General features: G+C 36.4%; 1 protein-coding gene across 1 annotated transcript in view; it reads right to left on the minus strand.

The window, feature by feature from the left end:
- Positions 1-25,744, minus strand: part of Cyyr1 (cysteine and tyrosine rich 1) — a 117,094-nt gene that overhangs the window by 85,274 nt on the left and 6,076 nt on the right. The gene's annotated exons all lie outside the window — the stretch shown is intronic.

A 25,744-nucleotide genomic window follows, 5' to 3' on the forward strand; every position in this document is an offset into this window, starting at 1 on the left:
AATTCCTAAGAGTGGTGTCCACACAGGTACAAACTATCAGGGATTGTCAAATTTTGAACCGTTTTAGAACAGACTGGCATAAATCTAACTTTTCATGGTATTATTTGCAATCTGCCAGCAGAACACTTAAGTAAAATTAAAGAAGAAAGAGAAATACAAACAATTTCACTCATATAAGTCGACATACTTGTATTGTTCTCTTTCTCCTGAAGGTGAGTTTCAATACAGTAGTTTTCTTGTTTACTCTTTATTATATCAAATATCAAAATTTTGATTTTTTTCTTCTGATTTATTCTTTGACTAAACAAGTTTGTCATGGTTTTATTAAACATTTGTTCCAAAATGCATAGAGGGCCATCCAGTATCCTCGTGAAGAGTGGTTAGTTCAGCCACTTGTTCTATATCTTATTTATAATATATTTAAGATATTTTAACATGTGCTACCGAAACAGGCGACATATTTTCTTTTTCTTTGTCTATCAATTGTTATAGTGCCACCTATTTTTCCCCTCATACCAATACAAGATGAAGTGTGCTTTATGTTTTAAGAGACCTTATAATAAGCATTTCACTGCCAACTGAGAGTGACATTTTGGTTAAGTGGGGAAAAAAAGTGTTATTAGATCTTCTTTAAAGTAGATTAAAATGTCTACAAATAATTTAAATGATTTGCTTCAAGGCCTCTAAATGGCAGAGCTAGTTTGAAGCTTGATCCTTTTCTAGCTCAGGGTTTCTCAGCCTTATCACTACTGACTTTGGAAGCTAGCTACTTCTTTGAGGTGAAAGATCAGCCCAAATTTTGTAGGATATTTAACAGCATCTCTGGCCTCTACTCTCTAGATGCCAGTACCTCTCTTCTTAGATATAAAAAGTCATCTCAAGACATTTCCAGATGCCCATAGTGGAGCAAAATCACCTCTGACTGAGAACCACTGGTCTAGATATTGAGGTTTTTAAGATTCTCTTTAGTTCATGGTGACCTAAATAATATTTTATCACTTTGATTAAAAGTCAACAGTTACATCTTGTCTTTCCCAAAGCATACTTAATGGGAAATTTTCTCCCTTACCTTAGTGTCTTTATATTTTTAAAATAGATTGTTTTAACCAGTAGTTGCCCTACTGTGATAAAGAACCTAAAGTAATTTCTTCAAAAAAATTTCTATTTCTATAATTTCTTGAAGACATCCCAGTGGATCATTTTGGGGTGGGGAGACTATTGGGGATTTAACCTAGGGGCACTTTACTTCTGGGCTACATCCCCATACCTTTCCATTTTTTATTTTGAGACAGGATCTCCCTATGTTGCTTATGGCTTCACTAAGTTGCTGAAGATGGACCTGAACTTGAGATCCTCCTCTCTCAGCCTCCCTAGCCACTGGGATTACAGACTTGTGCTACTGTGCATGGCTGAATCATTTTTACATTCCTGGTTGAACACAATTTGGACACCACTCTTCTATTATGTAGTTCCAGCTGTTCAGCATATACAAGCAGCACGTGTTAAGGCATCCAACTATTTTAAGCATCTGCTGTAACACAAGCATGAAATTAAGTGCTGTTTTCATTTAGACTTTACAAGAATTTTGCAAGTTGCTACTATGATCTCCTCTTAACTTAAATAGATAATCAAAGAAGTCAATAAATTTGTCTAAATTTACTAGCTAATATGGAGCAAGGAGACAAACCTGGTTTTCCTTGTCTCCATAGCTCTTTCTCTTTGGATTATATAACCAACAACTGTTTTATTTAATAGTTTGTATCTTCCATATGGCTGTTTGTCAAACTCTGAACTCTCATAGGACTGGGTATCATATTAGGAAGGAGAGACACTAAAGATGTGAGTATAATAGACATCTGCATTCAAGAATTTAGTCAAGGAGATATTCTAAAAATATTTTTTTTAAAAAAAGAGGTAAATACTGCTAGAATTGTGAGAATAAATTGCTATAAGGAATCAAAAAAAATAATTACATGATTATTTATTGGTTGGATGGGCAATTGATAAATGAGGAAGAATTTATATAAAATTCAAAAAATTGATATGCAATTTGTATTTTTCTGTATTTTATGACTATCAATATATCATATTTTAGAGATAATATATTATAAAGAATACCTCAGATATTTCAGTCATTTGTAACACTGGTAATTTGTGACTTTTCTTTCTTTCTTTTTTTTCTTTGTCAGTCCTGTTGGAGGTTTGTCAATTTCATTGATGTTTTCAAAGAATAAGCTTTGGTTTCATTATTTTTGTCTGTTGGATCTCCCTGCTTTGGGTTTATCTTGCCCTTCTTTTGTGGTTTCTAAAAATAGAAACCAAATGCTGATTTAAAACTTTTCATAATATAATTTAATGCTCTAAATTTTTCTTTGGACACTGCTGTTGCTTCATTGCTTATTTCTTATGTTGAATTTTCACTTTTGTTCAAAGTATTTTTAAATTTGCCTGAACACTTCCTCTTGAGAGTGGGTTATTTTTGTCTCCTGTTTTGTGTTCAGGTGTTTGTGAATTCCTCTCCTTTCTTTTTGTTTCTGGTTTCCAGCATGATTCCATTATTGTAAAGATAACATATTTCACTAATTTCCGTGTGGCTGTTCTGTGACCCTGGTTGTGGTCTGACTTAATGAATGTTCCATGAAAGCGCTTGAGAAGGTCACCTTTTGCTTGAGAGGAGCATTTCAGACATTTCAATCACAATCCACTGAATGACGGAATCTCTGGGGTCTTCTGAATCTTTGCTGATTTTCCCTTAACCACTTCTTTCAATCCTGTCTTTTGAGAGAGAAGTCTCCCATAATTATGGACTTATCTATTACCCCTTTCAGTTCTTCCTGTTGCTGCTTCAGGAACCTTCTCTCTCTTGTTAAGTGTATACACATCCAGGATTGTTACATCTCTATCATTAACGGACCCGTGTATCACTCTGTTGCGTCAGTCTTTATCTCCGGTAATATTCAGAACTTTATCTTACATCACTTGGGCCACTCCAGCTTTCTTTCAGTTCATGGTGGCATGGCACAGCATTCCCCATCCTTTTACTTTTAATTCACCTATATCAGTAGATTTGGGTCAGTGTCAAAAATGTCTATTCTCTGTCCTTTAACTGGTCCAGTTAGACTATTAATGTAATTATTGATATGTTTGAATTTAGATCTGTCATTTTTTTATTTGCTGTTTATCCCACCTGTTTTCACTCCTTTGATCCTCTTTTCCAGTTTTTGCTCTGGTTATATGAACATTTATATTTATTAATATTCCATTTTAATTTGTCTACTGTCAATTTGACTACACTGCTCTGTAGATTTTTATTGTTTTTTTTTTAAATTGGATTCTGTGGGGAATTGCAGAATATATACTTATCATTGCTTTGAACTGATTTTATATCACTTTAGTTACAATATAGAAACTTCACTATCTTCTAAATCTCTCAACACATCCCTTTGGTGCTAGAGAGGCATCAACGATTACATTGATGCCCTTTGAAAGCAGTATCATGCAGTATTTTTTACTTCAGCTGCCAAATGCATCTTAAAGAACCGAAGAGGAGAAAAATCATCTACATTATACTTACCCAGATGTATACCAATTCTCTTATTTCCTTTTTGATATTCCACGTTTCATTCTGGTATCATTTGCTTTCTTTCTTAAGAACTTTCTTTAGCAATCCTTTTAGATCAGGTCAGCTAGTTTCATATTTTCTTAATCTGAGAATGTCTATGTTTAATTCCTATTTCTGAAGGATATTTTCACTGAATATGTAGGTCGGGATTGATAGTTCTATTCTTCCAGCACTTAAAAAACAGGATTTCTAATGATAAATATGAAGTCATGCAAGTCCTACCTCCTCCATAGGTAATATGCTGTTTTTCTCCAGCTGCTTTGTTAGGGTCTGTAAACAAGTCAAGATGGCGCCTGGCATTTTGCCAGGGGGAGTGATTTGTGAAGTAACACCAGCGAGCCATTAAGTGTGGAGATTCCTTATTGGTTGACTGCTGTATCTAGTTTATGTTAATTAAGATAACCTGTGTGGAATGTATATATACCCCTCCTGTGCTACAATAAACGGCTCCCACTCCTGCTGTATCAATGTACACATGTTCCTCGTCACCCCCAGGTTAGTTTGCTGCAGCCGGACTGTGGCACTGCTTGAGGATTTCTTTTCTCTGGTTTTTACCAGTTTAACTATAATGTATTTAGACATAGATTTCTTGGTTCATCCTTGTGGAACTTGTGGGGCTTCTTGACTCTGTAGTTATCTATTTCACCAAATTCTGTGAGTGCCATACTTTTTTTTTTTTTACCTTTTGTTAGAGGGGAACATATCCAGGGCACTCTACCAATGAGAGACATCCTCAGTCCTTTGTTTATTTTATTTTCAAGACAGAGTCTCATATGTTCCTGAGGGTCTTGTTAAGTTGCTGAAGCCAGCTAGAACCTGCAATCCTCCTGCTTCAAGTTTCCCAAGTCTCTGGGATTACAGGTGTGTGCCCCATACCTGGATTTAGCACCATGTGCTTCCTCCTCTCCTCTGGGACTCTGATGACAATGAATTCCAGGCCTCATCTATGTTCATGTCAGTCATTGCTATAATGACATTTGGCTTTTGTTTTGTTTTGTTTTTTAGTTCTGGGGATCAAACCCAAGGGCACGATAGGGAAACATTCTACCAATCACCCACATCAACAACCATTATTATTTTTTTCAGTATTTTTTCCTTTTTTTTTGATAATTCACTGACCAGATAATTTCTAGTGATTTGTCTTAAAATTCACTTATTCTTTACTCTGACATCAACATTCTCCCTTGGAGCCCATATAGAGAATTTTTTTAAACCTTAGTTACTGTATATTTTTTGCTATTGTTCTAAAATTTCATATTGTCTTATCTTTTTTTGAAATATTGGCTTTTTCACTAACTTCCAGTAATATTTGCCATTACTCCATGGATCATTTTTACAATAACTTCTTTGAAGTCTCTACTAGGTAATTGCAACATCTGTCACCCGACTGTTGTCAGTGAGACTAACACCTTACTTGTGAGTTAAAATTTCCTTGATTCTTTTTATGCTGAGTATATTAAATTGCAATCTGGACTTTTTAATTCTTTAAGAGACTTAAGTTTTGTTGAAGCTTATGGAGAATTTTGATATTTTCATTTTAGAAGGCAATCAATTAGATTCAATTAAAGACAATAAGTCCCAACCAGACTTCTGTGGGTTGTGGTTTCAATGTAAATTCCATTTTCAAAACCTTTGTAGTCCTGTTCAGATGGGCCCCCTGTGTAACCACTCAATTGCTGCTGTGGGATCTTTGTGGCTGTCTCACCTGTATTTAGTTCTCAATCTGTGGTGGGCTTTTGAGGGTCAGATCCATGCATGTACAACTGGAGGTAAGCCCAGGAATTCACAAGCAACTATAGCAGCCCCTTTCCTGAGTTTTCCATCTCTACAATCTCTACAGCACCTGTTAGTTCCCTGGGGCAACCCTTTCTGGTTCTCTGGCCAGAAGGTTGGGCTTTATTTACCCTACTGTATACCTATGTCAACAAATGGGCTCCTATCCATGGTGGAGTGGTAGGAGGATAGAAAGAAAAGAAAAAGCAGTGGGATTCATCCCATCTGTTAGTACTACAAAAGTAAAATATCAGAGAATGCCTACCAGGGTCTTGAAGCATGAAGAAGAGCCTTTGCTTACTTTACTGAAATTAGAGAGCTCCTCCAGTAGCTCAACTCTGGCCTTAATGCCCTCCAATGTGTTTTGTGCTGCTTAGTCCATGGTGGGGTAAAGAAAGGAAAACACTTAAGCAAGTCAAGGCTGGTTAGGCAGTACTGTACAGATTCTGCTCTCCATCTTCCTACCATTCACTTTGCACAGCCCTGAGTAGCTGCTTCCTTCATCCTGCGCAGAAGGAAAACAACCCTTCCAGTTCACAAACACTAAGCAAAACATAGAGCTCCTCTGACGGTTGGCTGTGTAACACCAACAAGCTGAATGAAAGGAAAGTCCCTTTGGAACCCATAGACCTCTTTTGGTCCCTGCTTTGATCAATGACTTTTTATTTGGCGTCACCATCTGGCATTTATCTGCTACCCCTGAAAATATGTTCAGACTGGAGATGGTTGCCAATGTAGGTTATGTGCAATAACGTCAGAGGCAAGTCGTGGCCCCTTTTCTTGTAAATTTAAAAGCACTGACTTGCACTGAGAGAACTGCTGATAGAGTTTTTAAAGAGCCTAATCAGGGCAATTCTAACCGATCACATAAAAAAGGCATACGTCTATCTAGAGAGCACCGTGATCACTACTGAAATGACCAGCAGTTAGAACATTTGTTGTGAGCACAAATTATTCCCAGATGCGCCAGGCATATGCAAAATAAATATTTCCGAAAAGTTGTGCATAAAATAAATTTCTAAAAGGGATCTCATTGGAATTTTATAATGAAACTATAAAGCAAATCATTACCTCCAGATCGCTGGTATTACATATGTGGTTCTTCATAAATCAGGTTTATGTACTTTCATTTAGACTTGTCTCTGTTTCTCAGTTGTTTTCTCTAACTCACGGGTCGGCCTAGGGCAGCACGACAGATTTGTAGACTTAATGCACCTGACTTTTCAGGGTGTATTATGCTTTTGGCAATTGCCGGGCAGCAGGACACCAGACTTAATTAGCTGCTTTTGCAGTTATCAGACTGCAATCACATTTGATTAAGAGGGCCATTTGTTTCAGGAAAGGCTGAGAGTGCTCTCTAGGGGGGAGGGAAGGGGTGTTCAAGTTCAGCAGGTGGCATTCTCCTGTTGAGGAAGTCCAGAGGGCCAGGGACTGTGCCTCTCACCAGAAGTGGCAATCTTTCCAGACTTTTCAAATGACCTTGGAGAAGTTGCTTTCCTCCTGTGTTTCCACTTTTCCCCAATTCCAGATGTTTTCAAAGCCGAGTGTTTTTGTCAATGACAGAAAAATTTTGAAAAGCCAGGGCTAGGAGCTTTTATGCACGAATAAATCCATTGGCCCAATTATGAGAAGGAGGAAAGTTGTTTGTAATATTTTCTTTTGACACATTAGCAAACTGAGGTTCAGTGATATAAGAAAAATTAAGTTTACATAGCATAAAAGAGAAACCACAAACCTGATTTTTCTGAATCTCAACCTTTGTGGCTTTTCTTTTACAACTTCCTGTTGATAAAAGTACTATTAATTAAGAATAGAATCAAAGATTTGCTTCCTGTTTGATTCTACCTGGCAAAGGGTGAGGTCTATCTACTTAATGTAAAGATGGATATTATCTGAGATAACCTCAAAGTAGAGCCTTCAGCTTTTTTTTTTTTTGATAAATGTATATTCTAACTGTTCACAATTGCTAAAAGATGGAGTCAACACAGGTGTCCATCAATGGACGAATGGATAGAGAAAATGTGGCATATGTACAAAATGGAATATTATTCAGCCTTGGCAAAGAATAAAATCCTGTTATTCACAGCAGAATGGATGGAACTATGAACATCATATTAAGTGAAATAAACCAGATACAGAAAGAATAAGTACTGCATGTTCTCTTTCATACTTGAAAGTTAAATGAAATTAAATTTAGAATACTCATTTAACTAGAGATTGGGAAGTGGGATGGGGATATGAATAAAAGAAGGCTAGATTTGATAATTTACATTATATGCATGCAAAATGTCACAATGAATCCCAGTAACATGTACAATTAATGTTCATAAAAATCTAATTTAAAAAGACCCCTCAATTCAATTTCTATATGTGATATTTTGGAGGCTAATCTTGTGTGATATCAGGTGTTTGTAGAGGGAGAAATGCTGTGTTAACAGTATAGAGTTAGTTATTTGCAACCAACTCTATACTGTTAATACAGCATTTTTCTCCTTCTACAAATACCAGATATAACACAAGATCAGCCTTCAAAAAAGATAAGGTAGCACTTATCTTTTACAAAATGCAGCAGAGAGAAATAGTTCATCTTGCCTTTTGGCAGTGTGAATGCATACAGAAATACATTTGAAGTAATGTGCAGGGTTTTTCCTCTATTTCTTGTCTGGCTTATGCAAAAGTACAAAACAATTTTCTCTTTACCTGTAAGGTCTTTTTTTCTTCTTCCTCATTCCATAGCAATGATATAGAAACTAGAGATGGTGTTTGTCCTTGAGTCACAGAGAGTTGGTATGGGTTAAACAGCTAAGGCTTTTACCTGTGGCACTTTTGAGTGAAATCCTATTAGACTTTATGAGGTGATCATCGCCCTCTGCAATCTTCATTAGTTATGGGTGTGTTCAGCCTAACATTCTGCAGTTGGGAGATGGCTGGCAGACATGGTGCTCTGGGCTGCAGCTGCCTGCCAGAATCCTCCCAATATAAGGGAGGAAAAATCACTGAGTGTATGCAAATTTCCTTCCTCAATTTTTATCAATAATAAAATTTCCCTCCTCAATTTTGTCAGTAATACACATTATCTCTAAAAATTATAGAAGTGAATAGAGTTCCATGGGAGCCTGTTGCCTTAATGGTCATAGGCTGGCAGATCACACTGCCCTCATTGATAGAGATCAGTCACTGGGAAACATGACAAGAAGTTAAATCATGATCATCAAATTGGCATTTCAATTCTAGTCCCTCTCGTCTGGTTTTAAGTTATCATAAACAGTGTGATTAGAAAGTGACAACTGACTCCATCACACCTTTTCTTCTGCAATGACATCTAATCTGTATTCCATGAAGACAGTCTCTGAAACCAATAACATATTCATATTGTGATTTGACTTGTCTCAACAAATATTTATCCAGATGATGAATATTAATTAAGACCCTGCAAAATCTCAGGCTTTTCATGTTTAAATGCAGGATTGACCTGCCTGTAAATGATCTGCCGTTGGATCTTTCAGACCAATAGACCCTGTAGCTTGGATGGTGAGTTGGCAAAGGGGCTCCCTTGTCCTCTCAGGTGTGGAACATAAACAGGAGAGGACAGACCCACAACTTAGAACCTTGGATAAATGGATAACAATAACATGGCCTAGAAAGGATACTGTCTTAGCAGCATCTAGGAAGGAATTTAGTCCAGATACTAAAGGAAAGAAAAGACTATCCCCAATCATGGTATGGGTCTTCCTAACAATAGCAATCTTCTTTCAGCCCATCTTGAAACCTCCTTCAGATTATCAGGAGTCAGTGGGTAAAGCAGAAAGTACATCTACGTTTAAATGCTAGCCCACTCCATCACATCTGAGTGCAACTGCATGATCACTTAACTCTAAGCCCAAACCTCATCATTTTGACAGACAGAAATAATAATACCTAGGCCATAAGTGCTATTCCAAAGAATAAAAAAAAAACATATTCTAAGCATTTGGGATGGAGAAAAAATCATTAAGTAGATAGTAGTGCTCTACATTCTAAGAATCTCTACCATCACCAAACACACATTCTCTTATAAAATAATAACTGTGATTTGTATCTAATGAAAAGAACCCCTAAAACCTGGAATATGTGACCAGATATGAAGTGATCTGCTTCAGCCACAGATTAAATATAGATGGACCATCACCTAATCTGCTTTTTTAGGGTACCATATGCAATTCAGAATGAACTGAAATTCAATGAATCCTACCTATATTTTATGCAATATTAAGCACAAAAACAAATAAAACAAAATAGGGACATTTTTCCACACCACTATGGTAGGTGTATTCAGATCAGCTTTGATAGAGGTGAAGGAGGCTGAAATGGCCTCCAAATGTGAAAAAGGAAGACATCACTGCATGCTACTGAATGTCCCTGGAGCTCCATCATTGGCTTGCTGTTTTTTTTCTTTTGCCTGTCTTCAGAACAGCTTATTCATATCCCCATACCTTTTCTACCAGCAGCTTTAGGATCCTCACTTCCAAGTCTCTACGTGCTTCTCTGTGTTCTTTACTCAGCTTCAGACTAGTGCATTCCACCAGTGAAGGCTCACAGACATTGATGTATAGTCTACCAGCCTCCCCCCATATGCTCAAAACAGAATCCATTCCCGTCTCCGAACCTCCTGCATATCCTCCATTAGTTCTCAGCATGTGATCCACCCAATCATCCCAAACAGAAACTTCAGAAATTACTCGGACTTGTTCTTTTCACATCTCAGTACACATGTCCCAGTCTCTTCTATCATTTCATCCTGTAGCACAAGACACTGTCAAATGGCACCACGATGGTAAGCACCAGGATGATCTGGGAGTCATTAGAAGTGCAGCATTTCAGGCCCCACCTAAGCCTACCAAGTGAGAATCTGTATATGAACAAGGTGTCCAGGTGATCACATGACAGCCATCATCCAAATTTTTTCATTTCTTTATTCTCTTTTTAATTACAAGGATTATCAAATTATGCATTACAAACATAGAAGCTCCACAACAATGATGTTATGAAGTTTTATACACACACACACACACACACACACATATATATGTATATATCTCCAAATAAACCCATGGTAAATAAAAAAAAATCACAAGTTGAAGATTTTTCTAATACACCTCACCAACAGAACATTAAAGTCTAGCATAATCTACCTTAAATATACTCAGGACACTTATATTAGTCTGGAGTCAAGTGACGTCATTGAGTACAAATACTATTTTATAACAAAGTGGTGACCATCTCATGTATTCTCATAGATGAGCATTTTGTAGGCAATATGGGATGGAAAACCACACAACACAATATCCTCAAATGCTGGAAACGAAGTACACCGTGGAGTGTCAATAGGTTCCACTTGGGATGGCATGGCTGATCAGAGGGGGTACTTGTTGCCACAGTCCAGCATCATGAGAGTTTTGTATTACATATTACTGGCTTGGGAATGTTCAAAATTCAAAATTTGAAGTACTATTTCTTTTCATGTATTTTTTGATGGTATTGTGGATTAAATCCAGGTGTTCTCTACTCCCGAGCTACATCCCCTGACCTTTTTATTTTGAGACAATGTCTTGCTAAAGTGCTGAGGCTGAACTGGAACTTCTGATCCTCCTGCCTTAGCCTCCATAGGTGAATTAGAGAGATGAGTCAGGGTACTGGCCCAAAGTACTATTTCTAGTGACTGCATACTGCTTTCACATCATCATAAAGTAAAATCATAAGTGGAACCACCATTAAGTCAGAAACCATATAAATACCTACATACCTAACCAGATTTATTACATGTTAACAATTTGTAATATTTGATTCAGTTGTTCAATTTTTTAAGTAATGAAATATTACACAATTTAAGACTGTGTGGCCTTATGCTTCTCCCTGTGGTGACTAATTTGTCCCAGTTTGCCCAGGGCCATCTGTGCCTGATGAAGTCCTTCATCCCTGGACACCCCTCAAGTCCTGGGCAATCTAAAATTCACGTGCACCCCATCTCTCCTTCATACATTTGCACATTCACCATGTGCACATTTCCATAAATAATACACAGAATTATGTTACATGCTGTGCACATTCATCTTTAATTCACTCTTTTTTTACACAGCATTACAGTTTCAAGATTTACTATAATGATATGTTAATTTACACTGATTTATTTTAATCACCTACCTCTTCCATGGAACAAATATATCGTAATTTATTTATCCACACTCTTCTGGTAGATATTTACGTTGCTTCCAGTATTTTGTTATTCTAAATAATATGTCAACAAATGTTACAAATGTCTCCTCCTGCATGCCTGAAAATTTCTAGGAAAGATATAATGAAGAACTATTGCTAAGTTCTAAGGGTTGCCATCTTCAGCTTTACTAGATGGGGTCAAATTGCTCTCCAGGTATTTTTAAGGGTTTATGTTCTCCTTTTGGCAGTGTGGGGACCCTCTTAGCTTTGACCACCTTGCTTGGTGTTATCAGAATTATGGAATGTGGACAGCCCCCTGATGGGTGTGAGAAGGCATTTCATTGTTTTTAATGGCTTCCCATGCTTCAGGTAGCTATGCGGTACCTCTTCTGTATGTTTATGGCCTTAACTTCAGTATTCTGCCCTATGAGGTTTTTTTTTTTTTTTAATATATGAATTGCACATTTTCCTATTGAGTATTCTGGAAACCAATCTTATGTGAATCATAAGAATTACCAGTATCTTCTCTGAGTGGGGATTTTTTTCTCTTATTTCTATCTAGGAATTCAGTTGCCCTATATATTCAGCATTAAAAAAAAATAGATACAATTCACATACCAAGATCCAACATGGCGGCGGGCGGAGAGGCAGCGTTTTCAATACCCCCCCAGTGATGGGGTCATAAAGACGCATAGATAACGCTTAGATTCTACCAACGGAGAATCTCCTAGCAAAATTCCACTGAAGAGAGACCGGCCTGGAGCTACTAGGATTTATTGAAGCAACAGATTGCCCCAGATGAGCGAATCCCTGCCAGGAGACGGAGAGGTCCAGATCCGCCAGCCACAGTCTGCACGCCGCGGCGCGGCTGCCGGCCAGTCCGCTGAGCCAACGTGACTGGGTCCCGCTAGCCTCCGAGACGCAGCTTGGCAGGAAGAAGTCTTTAGCCAAGCCTTCATGAAATAGCGAGCTGGGAACTGAAGCCAACCAGGGACGGACCAGTCCCACCCCTCCCTTCGGACACTCTGGCAAGGAGCCTGGGGCCCGCCATAGCAGAGAGGTGACGTCATCGAAGTTCGGCCGACGGAATTCCTTCCCAGCGGAATCCACTTTAGCAGGTGTGTGACTCCCTCCCCATCCAGATACAAGCAGCCAGGAAACTTCATGGACCTCTCAGGGGTCGTGTCTGTAGGGAAGCAGAGGGGATCCCCGACCTCCAACCCCCATATCACCAGCAGTGACTCCCAAGGTCTTAGCCGTCAGTTTACCACAGCACTGGGGCTTAAATGGGACACGCGGTGGGGCTGCAAGTGTAACTAGATCTCTGGGGAACCACTTCTGGTGAACAGGACCTGGCTGGCTGGCTGACAGAAGGAAGCGGGGGAAGGGCTGGAGAAGTGAAACAGCTCTGGACTGACAAGTCTGAGAGACTCCCAGGAGATGCCTTACAGGGATTGCTAGGGGCAGGTAGAGAACAGAAGCTCCACTCGGAGGGCACAGCTCCGCCTACTGGAAGAGAAGAAAATGGATCTCTAAGACTTCAATATTTTTTTCCTTCTTTTCTGTTTCTTTCTCCCCTTTTCCTTCTCTCTTTCTTTCCCGTTTCAAGTTTTATTGTTCTTTTCATTCTCCTCTAATCTATCTATCTCTCCTTCTTTCTTTTTAAGAGTACCTTCATTCCCCTACCCCCCAACTTTCATCTCAAGCATTACGTCTTCCATTACATGTAATTGTCTAAATGCAAATAGGTGAATGTCTTGAGGCTGTCTATAGGGCTCCCAAGTACCTAGCTACTACCAACACCCTGATCCAATTGCCTGTTAGTATCTACCTTCAGTAGAGCAATCTTCTAAAGTAGCCAAGACATACTAACCCTCGTACCATCATAGCACCTAACCTAAACATATAGTCCTAAGAACAAACAACAAATCACTATATGCATACAGAACCTGGAAGCCTTTTATGAATTGAATGAATCAGCTTTAAAGTACAATAAAGCCCAACATTTCTAGAAATAATCTCCCACCACAAAGGAGAGACAACAGAGATATACAAAGCCAAAACAAATGTATAGGAGAAAGCAGTTACAAAGCAGTCAAACAGAACTGGAAAGTAACGAGAACAACATGAAAAAAACAAGGGAAAAAAGGTCTACAAACAATGCAGGACAACTTAAATCTACAGGAGGACCTAGAAGCATCAGAAACATAGACAGGGAAAGAAATCAAGGCATACCTAACTCAGATGGAATGGAATATTAGAGAAGACATGAGACAGCAAGTCCAAGCATTAAAAGTATATTTTGAAAACGAACTAATCAAATAAATTCAAACTGCAAAGAACGAGCTTTACCAGGAGATAGAGATTAAAAAAAAAAAAAAACAGTAATCCTAGAAATGCAAGAAACCATAAACCAGATTAAAAACTCTAACGAGAATATTACAAATAGACTAGATCAAGTAGAAATCAGAACATCAGATAATGAAAACAAAGTTTATCAACTTGAAAAGAATATAGTCAACACAGAAAAGATGCTTAAATCTCACGAGCAATCTATCCAAGAGATATGGGATCTCATTAAAAAAACAAATTTGAGAGTCATTGGGATAGAAGAAGGCACAGAGGTTCAAACCAAAGGAATGGACAACTTATTAAATGAAATAATCCTAGAAAACTTCCCAGAGATGAAAGATGGAATGGATTGCCAAATCCTGGAAGCCTACAGGACCCCAAACATCCAAAACAGTAATAGACCAACTCCAAGACATATAATTATGAAGATGGCCAACATACAGAACAAGGAGAGAATATTAAAAGCTACGAGAGAAAGGAGTCAGATTACATTCAGGGGTAAACCAATTAGGTTAACGACTGATTTTTCATCACAGACTTTGAAAGCGAGAAGATCCTGGAACAACGTATTTCAAATGCTGAAAAATAATGGATTCCAACCAAGAATACTGTATCCAGCAAAATTAAGCTTAAGATTTGATAATGAAATTAAAATCTTTCACGATAAACAAAAGCTAAAAGAATTTGAAGCCAAAAAACCAGCACTGCAAAGCATTTTGAGCAAAATACTACAAGAAGAGGAATTGAAAAATAGTGCCCAAAACTAACAGTGGGAGGTATCTCAGTAAAGGGGGAGAAAAATAACCAAAGAGGAAAAAACTAGCCAAACTAAAATAAATAAACATGACTGGAAGTACTAACCATATTTCAATTGTAACCTTAAATGTTAATGGCTTAAATTCACCAATCAAGAGACATAGGCTAGAAACCTGGATTAAAAAAACAAATCCAACAATATGCTGCCTTCAGGAGACTCATATGATAGGAAAAGACATACACAGCCTGAAGGTGAAAGGTTGGGAAAAATCATACCACTCACATGGCCCTCGGAAGCAAGCAGGAGTGGCCATAATCATATCAAATAAAATCAACTTCAAACCTAAGTTAATCAAAAGGGATAAAGAAGGGCACTATATACTGTTAAAAGGAACCATCCACCATCAAGACATAACAATTATCAATTTGTATGCACCAAACAATGGTGCTACAACATTCATAAAACAAACCCTCCTCAAGTTCAAGAGTCAAATAGACCACAACACAATAATTATGGAGGACTTCAACACACCACTCTTGCCATTGGACAGATCCTCTAGACAAAAGCTGAACAAAGAAACTATAAAACTCAATAATGCAATCAATAACCTAGACTTAACCGACATATATAGAATATATCAACCATCATCAAGTGGATACAGGTTCTTCTCAGCAGCACATGGATCCTACTCAAAGATAGACCATATATTATTCCATAGGGCGACTCTCAGTAAATATAAAGGTGTGGAGATAATACCATGCACCATATCTGATCATAATGGAATGAAACTGGAAATCAATGATAAAAGAAGGAAGGAAAAATCCTACATCACATGGAAAATGAACAATATGTTACTGAATGATCAATGGGTTACAGAAGACATAAAGGAGGAGATAAAAAAATTCTTAGAGACAAATGACAATACAGACACAACATACCTGAATCTATGGGACACAATGAAAGCAGTTTTAAGAGGGAAATTCATTTCTTGGAGTTCTTTCCTCAAAAAAAAAGAAAAAACCAACAAATAAATGAACTCACACTACACCTCAAAAACCTAGAAAAGGAAGAGCAAAACAACAGCAAATGTAGCAGAAGGCAAGAAATAATTAAAATTAGAGCAGAAATCAACAAAATTGAAACAAAAAAAACATTGAAAAACCTAAAAGTTGGTTCTTTGAAAAAATAAATAAGATTGACAGGCCCTTAGCCATGCTAACGAAGAGAAGAAGAGAGAGAACTCAAATTACTAACATACGGGATGAAAAAGGCAATATCACAACAGACACTACAGAAATACAGAAGATAATTAGAAAGTATTTTGAAACCCTATATTCCAATAAAATAGAAGATAATGAAGATATCGATAAATTTCTTAAGTCATACGATCTGCCCAGATTGAGTCAGGAAGACACACAATTTAAACAGACCAATAACAAAAGAAGAAATAGAAGAAGCCATCAAGAGACTACCAACCAAAAAAAGCCCTAGACCTGATGGGTATACAGCGGAGTTCTACAAAACCTTCAAAGAAGAATTAATACCAATACTTTTCAAGCTATTTCAAGAAATAGAAAAAGAAGGAGCTCTTCCAAATTCATTCTATGAGGCCAACATCACCCTGATTCCGAAACCAGACAAAGACACTTCAAAGAAAGAAAACTACAGACCAATATCTTTAATGAACTTGGATGCAAAAATTATCAATAAAATCCTGGCGAATCGAATACAAAAGCATATCAAATAAATTGTACATCATGATCAAGTAGGATTCATCCCTAGGATGCAAGGCTGGTTCAATATACGGAAATCAATAAATGTAATCCACCACATCAATAGACTTAAAGAGAAGAACCATATGATCATCTCGATAGATGCAGAAAAAGCATTCAACAAAGTACAGCATCTCTTTATGTTCAAAACACTAGAAAAACTATGGATAAAAGGAACTTACCTCAACATGGTAAAAGCTATATATGCTAAACCTCAGGCTAGCATCATCCTAAATGGAGAAAAACTGAAGGCATTCCCTCTAAAATCTGGAACAAGACAGGGATGCCCTCTATCACCACTTCTATTCAATTTAGTTCTTGAAATACTAGCCAGAGCAATTAGACAGACAAAATAAATTAAAGGCATAAAAATAGAAAAAGAAGAACTTAAATTATCGCTATTTGCGGATGACATGATAATATATTTAACAGACCCAAGAGGGTCTACAAAGAAACTGCTAGAGTTAATAAATGAATTCAGCAAAGTGGCAGGATATAAAATCAACATGCATAAATCAAAGGCATTCCTGTATATCAGCAACAAAACTTCTGAAATGGAAATGAGGAAAACCACTCCATTCACAATATCCTCAAAGAAAATAAGATACTTGGGAATCAACCTAACAAAAGAGGTGAAAGATTTATACAATGAAAACTACAGAACCCTAAGGAGAGAGATAGAAGAAGATCTTAGAAGATGGAAAAATGTACCCTTTTCATGGATAGGCAGAACTAACATCATCAAAATGGCGATATTACCCAAAGTTCTCTACAGGTTTAATGCGATGCCAATCAAAATCCCAAAGGCATTTCTTGTAGAAATAGATAAAGCAATCATGAAATTCATATGGAAAAACAAAAGACCCAGAATAGCAAAAGCAATTCTAAGCAGGAAGTGTGAATCTGGAGGTATAGCGATACCAGAGTTCAAACTGTACTACAAAGCAATAGTAACAAAAACAGCATGGTACTGGTACCAAAACAGGCGGGTGGACCAATGGTACAGAATAGAGGACACAGAAAACAATCCACAAAAGTACAACTTTCTTATATTTGATAAAGGGGCAAAAAGCATGCAATGGAGGAAGGATAGCATCTTCAACAAATGGTGTTGGGAAAACTGGAAATCCATATGCAACAAAATGAAACTGAATCCCTTTCTCTCGCCATGCACAAAAGTTAACTCAAAATGGATCAAGGACATAGATATCAAATCAGAGACACTGCATCTAATAGAAGAAAAAGTTGGCTACAATCTACATACTGTGGGGTTGGGCTCCAAATTCCTTAATAGGACACCCATAGCCCAAGAGTTAATAACAAGAATAAACAAATGGGACTTACTTAAACTAAAAAGTTTTTTCTCAGCAAGAGAAACAATAAGAGAGGTATATAGAGAACCTACATCCTGGGAACAAATTTTTACTCCTCACACTTCAGATAGAGCCCTAATATCCAGAATATACAAAGAACTCAAAAAATTAAACAATAAGATAACAAATAACCCAATCAACAAATGGGCCAAGGACCTGAACAGACACTTCACAGAGGAGGACATACAATCAATCAACAAGTACATGAAAAAATTCTCACCATCGCTAGCAGTCAGAGAAATGCAAATCAAAACCACCCTAAGATACCATCTCACTCCAGTAAGATTGGCAGCCATTATGAAGTCAAACAACAACAAGTGCTGGCGAGGATGTGGGGAAAAGGGTACACTTGTACACTGCTGGTGGGACTGCAAATTAGTGAGGCCAATTTGGAAAGCAGTATGGAGATTCCTGGGAAAGCTGGGAATGGATCCACCATTTCACCCAGCTATCGCCCTTCTCGGACTATTCCCTGAGGATCTTAAAAGAGCGTACTACAGGGATACTGCCACATCAATGATCATAGCGGCACAATTCACAATAGCTAGACTGTGGAACCAACCCAGATGCCCTTCATTAGATGAATGGATAAAAAAATGTGGCATCTATACACAGTATTACACAGCACTAAAAAATGACAAAATCATAGAATTTGCAGGGAAATGGATGGCATTAGAACAGATTATGCTAAGAGAAGCTAGCCAATCCTTAAAAAACAAATGCCAAATGTCTCCTTTGATATAAAGAGAGCAGCTAAGAACAGAACAGGGAGGAAGAGCATGAGGAAAAGATTAACATTAAACAGAGAGGAGTGGGGGGAGAGAAAGGGAGAGAGAAGGGAAAGCATATGGAAATGGTGGGAGACCCTCAATGTTACACAAAATTACATATAAGAGGTTGTGAGGGGAAAGGGGGGAAACAAGGGAGAGAATTGAACAACAGCAGATGAGGTAGAGAGGGAAGATGGGAGGGGAGGGGAGGGGGGATAGTAGGGGATAGGAAAGGTAGCAGAATACAGCAGTCACTATTATGGCATTATGTAAAAATTGTGAATGTGTAACTGATGTGATTCTGCAATTTGTATTTGGGGTAAAAATGGGAGTTCATAACCCACTTGAATCATATGTATGAAAGATGATATGTCATGAGCTTTGTAATGTTTTGAACGACCAATAAAAAAAAATAATTCACATACCATAAAACTCAACAGCTTAAAGTGTACAGCTCAATGATTTTTAGTATATCTCTACTTTTACTATTTGTGCTTTTTATTTATTCATTTTTTAGAAACCTTTCTATCCAGACACTATAATGCCATTCTTTCTTTTTTTGTTTGCTTTAAAAACTGTTTTTCTGATATTATACATAAAAACATAAAAATTACACATATTAATTGGGTATTGTGATGTTTCATACATGTATACATTTTATAGTACATATAGGTTAAACATCTCTACACAGATAATTATTATTTTCATAGGGTGAAAACACTCTAAATTCTCTGTTTCAACTTTTAAAAACATAAAGCACATATTATAATATTCCCCTTTTTAAATATTATAGATAGTTGATTTTTGAATTTATGTAATTAGTTCGATAGGAATGGATTTTGGATGCAGAGAAATGGACTAATCTAGTTTAATGTTTATTCAAAGGGTAGCTAATACTTTTAGCATCATTTATATAATAACCCATCCACCTCCATTGATTTCTAATGCTATTTGTGTTACCTATCAAGCTCCCCCATGTGTAAGTCATCTGTAAGCTCTGTATTATTTTTGGTTTTTCTGTGATCCTGTATGGCACAATTTATTTTCTATAACTTTATAATAAACCTTACTAAGAGGCATGTCTTCTTATCTTGCTCTTTTTCATAGCTATCCTCACTTTTCTGGGCCCTTTACTATCTCACATAAGTTTTAAGCCTAGTCTTTCAAAGTTGATAAAAAAATATCCTGTGGATTTTGATTGAATTACATGGAATTTGCAGATAGTTTAGGAGTAAGTGACATATCCCAGCACTGACATCATTACATCATTCCTATCCATAATTCATATGTACTTCTCAATGTCTTTAGATTTCTCTTCATACCTTGAAATTTTTATGTATTTGGATTATTACATAAATGACAAGCATATATTATCAGGTTTCTTATGTTGTATTTATGTATATATATATATGCATGTATATTATATACAGTGCACACACAGAGTACATTTTCTAATCAACATTGTTAGCATATGGCGATAAACAAATTTTTGTGCACTGGCCTTGTAACCTGTCATCACAGTGAACTCTATGATTAGTTTTATAAGCTGAAGAGTATTGACAATCATATCATTTGTAAGTAACAGCAATTTAGTCTCTTCCTTCCCAATTCCTTTTACCTGTCTTTACATGTGTCCTGTTGATTGCACCCGCCAGGGTTTTCAGTACTATGATGAACAGCAGTGGTGAGAGACACTAGCTGGTCCTACTGCTACCTTGAAAGAGAAGGGTTTCACTGTCCTACCACAGAGCATAGTGTTCAAGGTTAAGTGGGGTTTTATTTTTTGTTCTGTTTTTTAAAGATATCTCTTAGGTTAAAACATTTTATATATATATATTCTGAGTTTCCTAAGTGTTTTATTCTGACTGATGAATTTTATCAATTGTTTTTCTATCCAAGTTGGATCTTAAAATTACTCTCCTCCTAGAAGACTTTACAGGTCCTCATGGTGAAGTTAAAGATCCTCCTCATGGGTTCAGCTGCATACTGTGTTTTCCACAGGAGTTAGGCAATTAGGATACACTATAAATCTGATGGAGAGAAGCTTTAGATGCAACACATTGTTATTTGTTCTTACTGAAAATAACCTATAAGACTCGATTTTGTGTCTCCTTAGAACCACCAACCTTCTTCCTTTTGTTTGTGGTTGAGGTGTTGGTGATCAAACCCAGGGCCTTGCATATGCCAGACTAGTGCTTTACCACTGAGCTACATCCCCAGCCCCTGACCTTGTTCTTATATCAAACCTGTTATTGCACATTTTAAATCAAGTTTGTATTTTGTAAACATCATATTAGTTACTTATCTTTGTGCCATTATTAAAACAACAACCAAGAAAAAAAAATCCCACAAACTTTGATTCACTCAGTATGTACTCTTCAGAGTTTCTTCCCCATGTCTAAAACTAAAATTATTTTAATTTAAATGATGTCTTTAATGAATGCCTAAGCTCTGTTAAAATGCATTGTTTCTGTCAGTGTTTTAGTACCCTCCTGTGTTTAATTCAGAACACTCAGTTAATGATCATAGGACTCAAGTGTCATTTGAAAATATGAAACCTTTATCTTTTATTCCAGCTTTGCTTTCATGCACAGCCTGGCTCTAAAATCACAGTTGTGATATTTATTAGTTGTCTTTGCAAAACTGTGGGTAATACATCTTTCACATTTCATTGAAAAGAAAAGAAACTTAATCCCACCAGGATCTCCATTATTAGTTCTTCCTCTTGATTTTTTTCCCCCCATGGGGATTTTTATGATGACCAGATGGTGCTCTGAAGAATCTTTAGACAGATCAGCATTTCACAATGGCAAATTAGAAAAGCTAAAATCTATTTTTGAGTTAGTGAATTAAAACCTATATCTTTTCATCTGGCTCACTCTGTCCAAAACAGTCAAATTCTAGTTCATATTTAAAATTATTCAATTATTCTCTTATTCACATGGCAGAATACTTTAATTTATAGGACAGTCCTGTTTTATTTTGTCCCATTATATAACAGTAATTAGCCACTCAGATGCACCGTTTCTTCCCCTGACTTCTACCAATTTTAAAAAGTATTTCATACACTATGTCTTTACTGGGGATCCACACTCCAGGAAATATCAATTAAATTCCATCAGCAGCAAAAATGTAAATGTCCTTTTCATATTCATCACAGAGTATTTCATCTTTCATGGAGAAGAGTTGCTGAATGAATGTTTGAGGATCAATCTGGTGGTAAATTGTTTATTTCTCAACTTGGCCCAAATTCTAATTTTTAAGCATACCAAATTCTTCTAAATGTTCAAGTAATTGTCCTCCTGGTCAACAATCTCTTAAATTTAAGAAAAAATTACAAGGTTGCACATTTGTCATATAAAATCTTCCAAATAATCTAACACCTCAAAAGTTTACATTCTAAACTTTTCATCTATGGAGTAAATAAAAGCTTGGAGCCTGCTCACCTTTATGTAGGGTTCTAAGTGGTGTCTAGGGATGCATGCTTCCTGCATAAACCAGATGGCTAGTTTTATCAGAAAAAGACTGAATTATTTCTTTGGAATTTTGGTAGGAATGGCCAATAAAAGTATGTTGGTAAGAACCTACTTTATATAGAGTTAAGAAAAATTGTGCTGTAAATGGGTAATAATGAGTGTAATGCATTCCACTATTGTCATGTATGTAAAAATAAATTAATTAACTTTTAAAAAAGAATCTAACTTGTATCTGACCCAGTTATTCCCATGTTATAGTCAGATTTTAACCTCCCCCTTTAACTAAGCTGAATAACATGGGTTTTTCCCAACTTATCACTTCCTTCCTTCTATCTATGCCTTTGTATATAGGAGCCTCTCTGTCTGGAATACACTTCCCTTTTTTCACTGTGCATCTATACAAATTCCTACTCTTCCTTCAAAACTCTGATCAAATGCCTTTCCTGAGGCTTCTCTAAACATTTCATTCTAAATACACACACACACACACACACACACACACACATATACATACACACTCACACTCAGACACATACACACAAGCAGGCTGGGCTGTTTTCTCTCTGGTCCTTCAATAACACTTCATGGATTACCTCAAAAATTATTTGGCTACATTATCTTATTAGATTTCAAGGTCTTAGAAGTCAAGATGTATCATTTATTCATCTTTGGACCCCAGGACCTTGTCCAGCTCTGCCCCGGTAATAGGCACTCTATGTGCATTTATAAATAATTAACTGATTAAATAACATATGCCAATGAGTGTAAAAATTATTCTTAAATTCTGGAAGATAACATTATTCTCCTATATAGAAGTCAGTATCTGTGACTGGAAGGACCAAAAGTAGGTATTCTATTTTTTAAGTTTTGAAAGATTTTCAGGAGACAGAAGTAAATTTTGAAAGGTTTTCAGGAGACAGAAGTAAATTTAAAAATTCCTCAGGGAAATAAGAAACAAACTTGAGGTGTGGGTCCTGAATTTACTTGCCCAATGTAACTCATGTTTGGTATAGAAAATATCCTAAAAGAAGGGGGAAACTGAGTAAAAGAAAACTTTTCAACTAAAAAATAATGGAAGTCGGCTCCTATAATTTCTTTAAAAGTGAATCTTAATTATTAGTTTGCAAAAGAGTGAAATCAGATGAAGTAAACAAAATCAAGGGCTGAATATCTCTCAACTCTGATACTAGGTTGGCTTCCCGGTGGCCTCAGCAAGAAGAGTCATGTGAACCAAACTTTACCAACTTAGGAACAGTCCAAAATATGTCAAAGTATATTCTCTACTGTTTTTTAGCTCATTTTAAACTTATCCAATATTTTTACTTTGAAAATAAATGAAAAATAAAGTGAATTATAAAATTACTCATTTAAAATATCTAACATTTTATTGTACATTGCTTTTTTTCTTAATTACTTTTATGATAACCACAAAAATTTAACTTTCTGTTAAGATCATTAAACTGATTTTTTTTTTTTTTTTTTTTTTGGCCAGGAATTTGGTCTGGATGCTTGAAAGAGGAAGAGCATACTTTCTGAGTTCCAAAATGGCAATATTTGAAAATATTGTGCATGAAAGAGACTCTTGGAAGTATTCTTAGAATTGATTATTTTCTAACTACTGCACCTCTCCCACCCTCCCACAACTTAAAAAAATAAAATAAAGCTTTGGGTGGAGTTAAGAACTCTTTTCAAATGTTAAACAATAACTGGAAATCCTGAAAATGCATTCTTTTTTATCCAGTAGGGAAAAACACTTTAAAGTCTCTCTCTCTCTCTTTCTTTTTTTGGCTAGAAATTGTTTAGCAAGGGATACAGTCAATGGCTTCTATTTTGAACAGAAAGTTCAATTTTAACTGCCTGAAATATAATGCCATCTGTGTTTATTTTCCTTTCCAAAACACAATTATTTTTTTTCCCTAAACATAATGAGTACATGGTCCTAATAACCCAAATAAATACATGAATGCAACTAATGATTTACTGTAATCAAAAGGTGAAATTAGTTAGAGCCTGCATCATCAGAGTATGGATTTGATTGCAAATGTAAATCACACATAAAGCACATTTGTAAATTTAAATTTTAAAAATATTCTGATTAATAAGTAATTACATGTTCTATGCATATTTACCAGAGTGCAAGTAGCTATAAGGTGAGAAACAGGGGCACTATGCACACCACAGTGTAATTAGTGGACAGAGAGATGAGCCAGGAGACAAAACTAAACAATCCCAGAATCTCTGAACCTAAGTCCCCAAATCTGTATTATCTGCTGGCTTCACCTGAAACAGTACCATCTGGCATGTGGAGATTACTCAAAAATAAATTTCTAATTTATTAATAAGTTATTTTAAATTACTTTAAATTCTAAAAATATACAACTGTAAACAGCAACTGATAAATTCATGTGAAAATCATTCTGACAGTTTTCTAAGGTAGAAGATGTGCTTAACTCTCTTTTCCTACCAAATCTTCCATGAGGGAAAATTCAAATATTCATTTAGAGTTTATTTGCATTTCAAAGAATACTTAAATTGCATATATTATTTTTATTTCGATCTGACATTCGTGCATGGTCTTCAAAAGTATCTGAAAGTATGACTTTTTTTTAAAGCCATATTCAAAAGAATATGATCCCCAGTGTTGGTTCTAGAAAGTTTCTGTGGTGCCAGGTTTTCTATTTTCAGGAAATGGAGGATGTGTTATAAGCCTGCTCAATGACACATCCCTAAAATAGCTGGGCAAGGTGACTTAGCGCCTAATATTTCCCATTTCCACTTGGTCTTCAAAGGGCACGAGTTAAGCAGACTGGGAACATTATTCACTTGAAAAGCAAAACAAGAGGTCGGCAGCCAGACCACTGCTACCATCTGAAAGCCATGGGGATTTTGACTCAAGAAAATTTTTAACTTCTAATTCTCTACCTTCTTTATCTCAGTTAACGTGCAGAGGACTGACACACACTCTTCCAAAAGCTCAATCCTGAAGGCAGGTCCTGGTTTCTCATTTCCCTTTGTTTGGAAGCAGCTCTAAAATACATTCTTAACTTGTTATGGTGAAATACTTAACACATCCTGCAGGTACCTGTTTTCATAATGTGTGTGGATGTGTTTGTGTGTGTGCATATGTGTGTGGTTTGTTTTTACACTATTCACTCATATCTTATCTTGGCCTCTAAACTTTGTTCCTGAAACTGTTTTCTGAGTATTATGTAGAGAATTGATATTTTGTATCTCAACAGCTTTTTATTCATAATCTCTCTTTCCCCTGATATCTACTGGATGCATTAGACAAATTAATACCTGGATGGCAAAATAAACCTGCCATAATTAAATAACAAATGTTGATTTATAAATCCTTCATCACAGCAGATGAAAACATATCATGGACAACATTTAAACTACATAAGATCTACTTAAAACATTATTTAGTACACATAATTAAGAAACAAAGCAATCTTTTTTTTTTTTTTTTTTTTTTGGTGGTGCTGGGGATTGAACCCAGGGACTCCTGCATGTGAGGCAAGCACTACTACCAACTGAGCTTTATCTCCAACCCTAAAACTATCATTTTTAACTCTTTTCTAATTTCAATTTATACTAACTTGTCCATTTTGTCAAATAATACAAAATACTAGGTAATGATGAATGATTAATATC

Source organism: Urocitellus parryii, chromosome 2 (genome assembly GCF_045843805.1).
Source record: "Urocitellus parryii isolate mUroPar1 chromosome 2, mUroPar1.hap1, whole genome shotgun sequence".
Classification (NCBI taxonomy): Eukaryota; Metazoa; Chordata; class Mammalia; order Rodentia; family Sciuridae; genus Urocitellus; species Urocitellus parryii.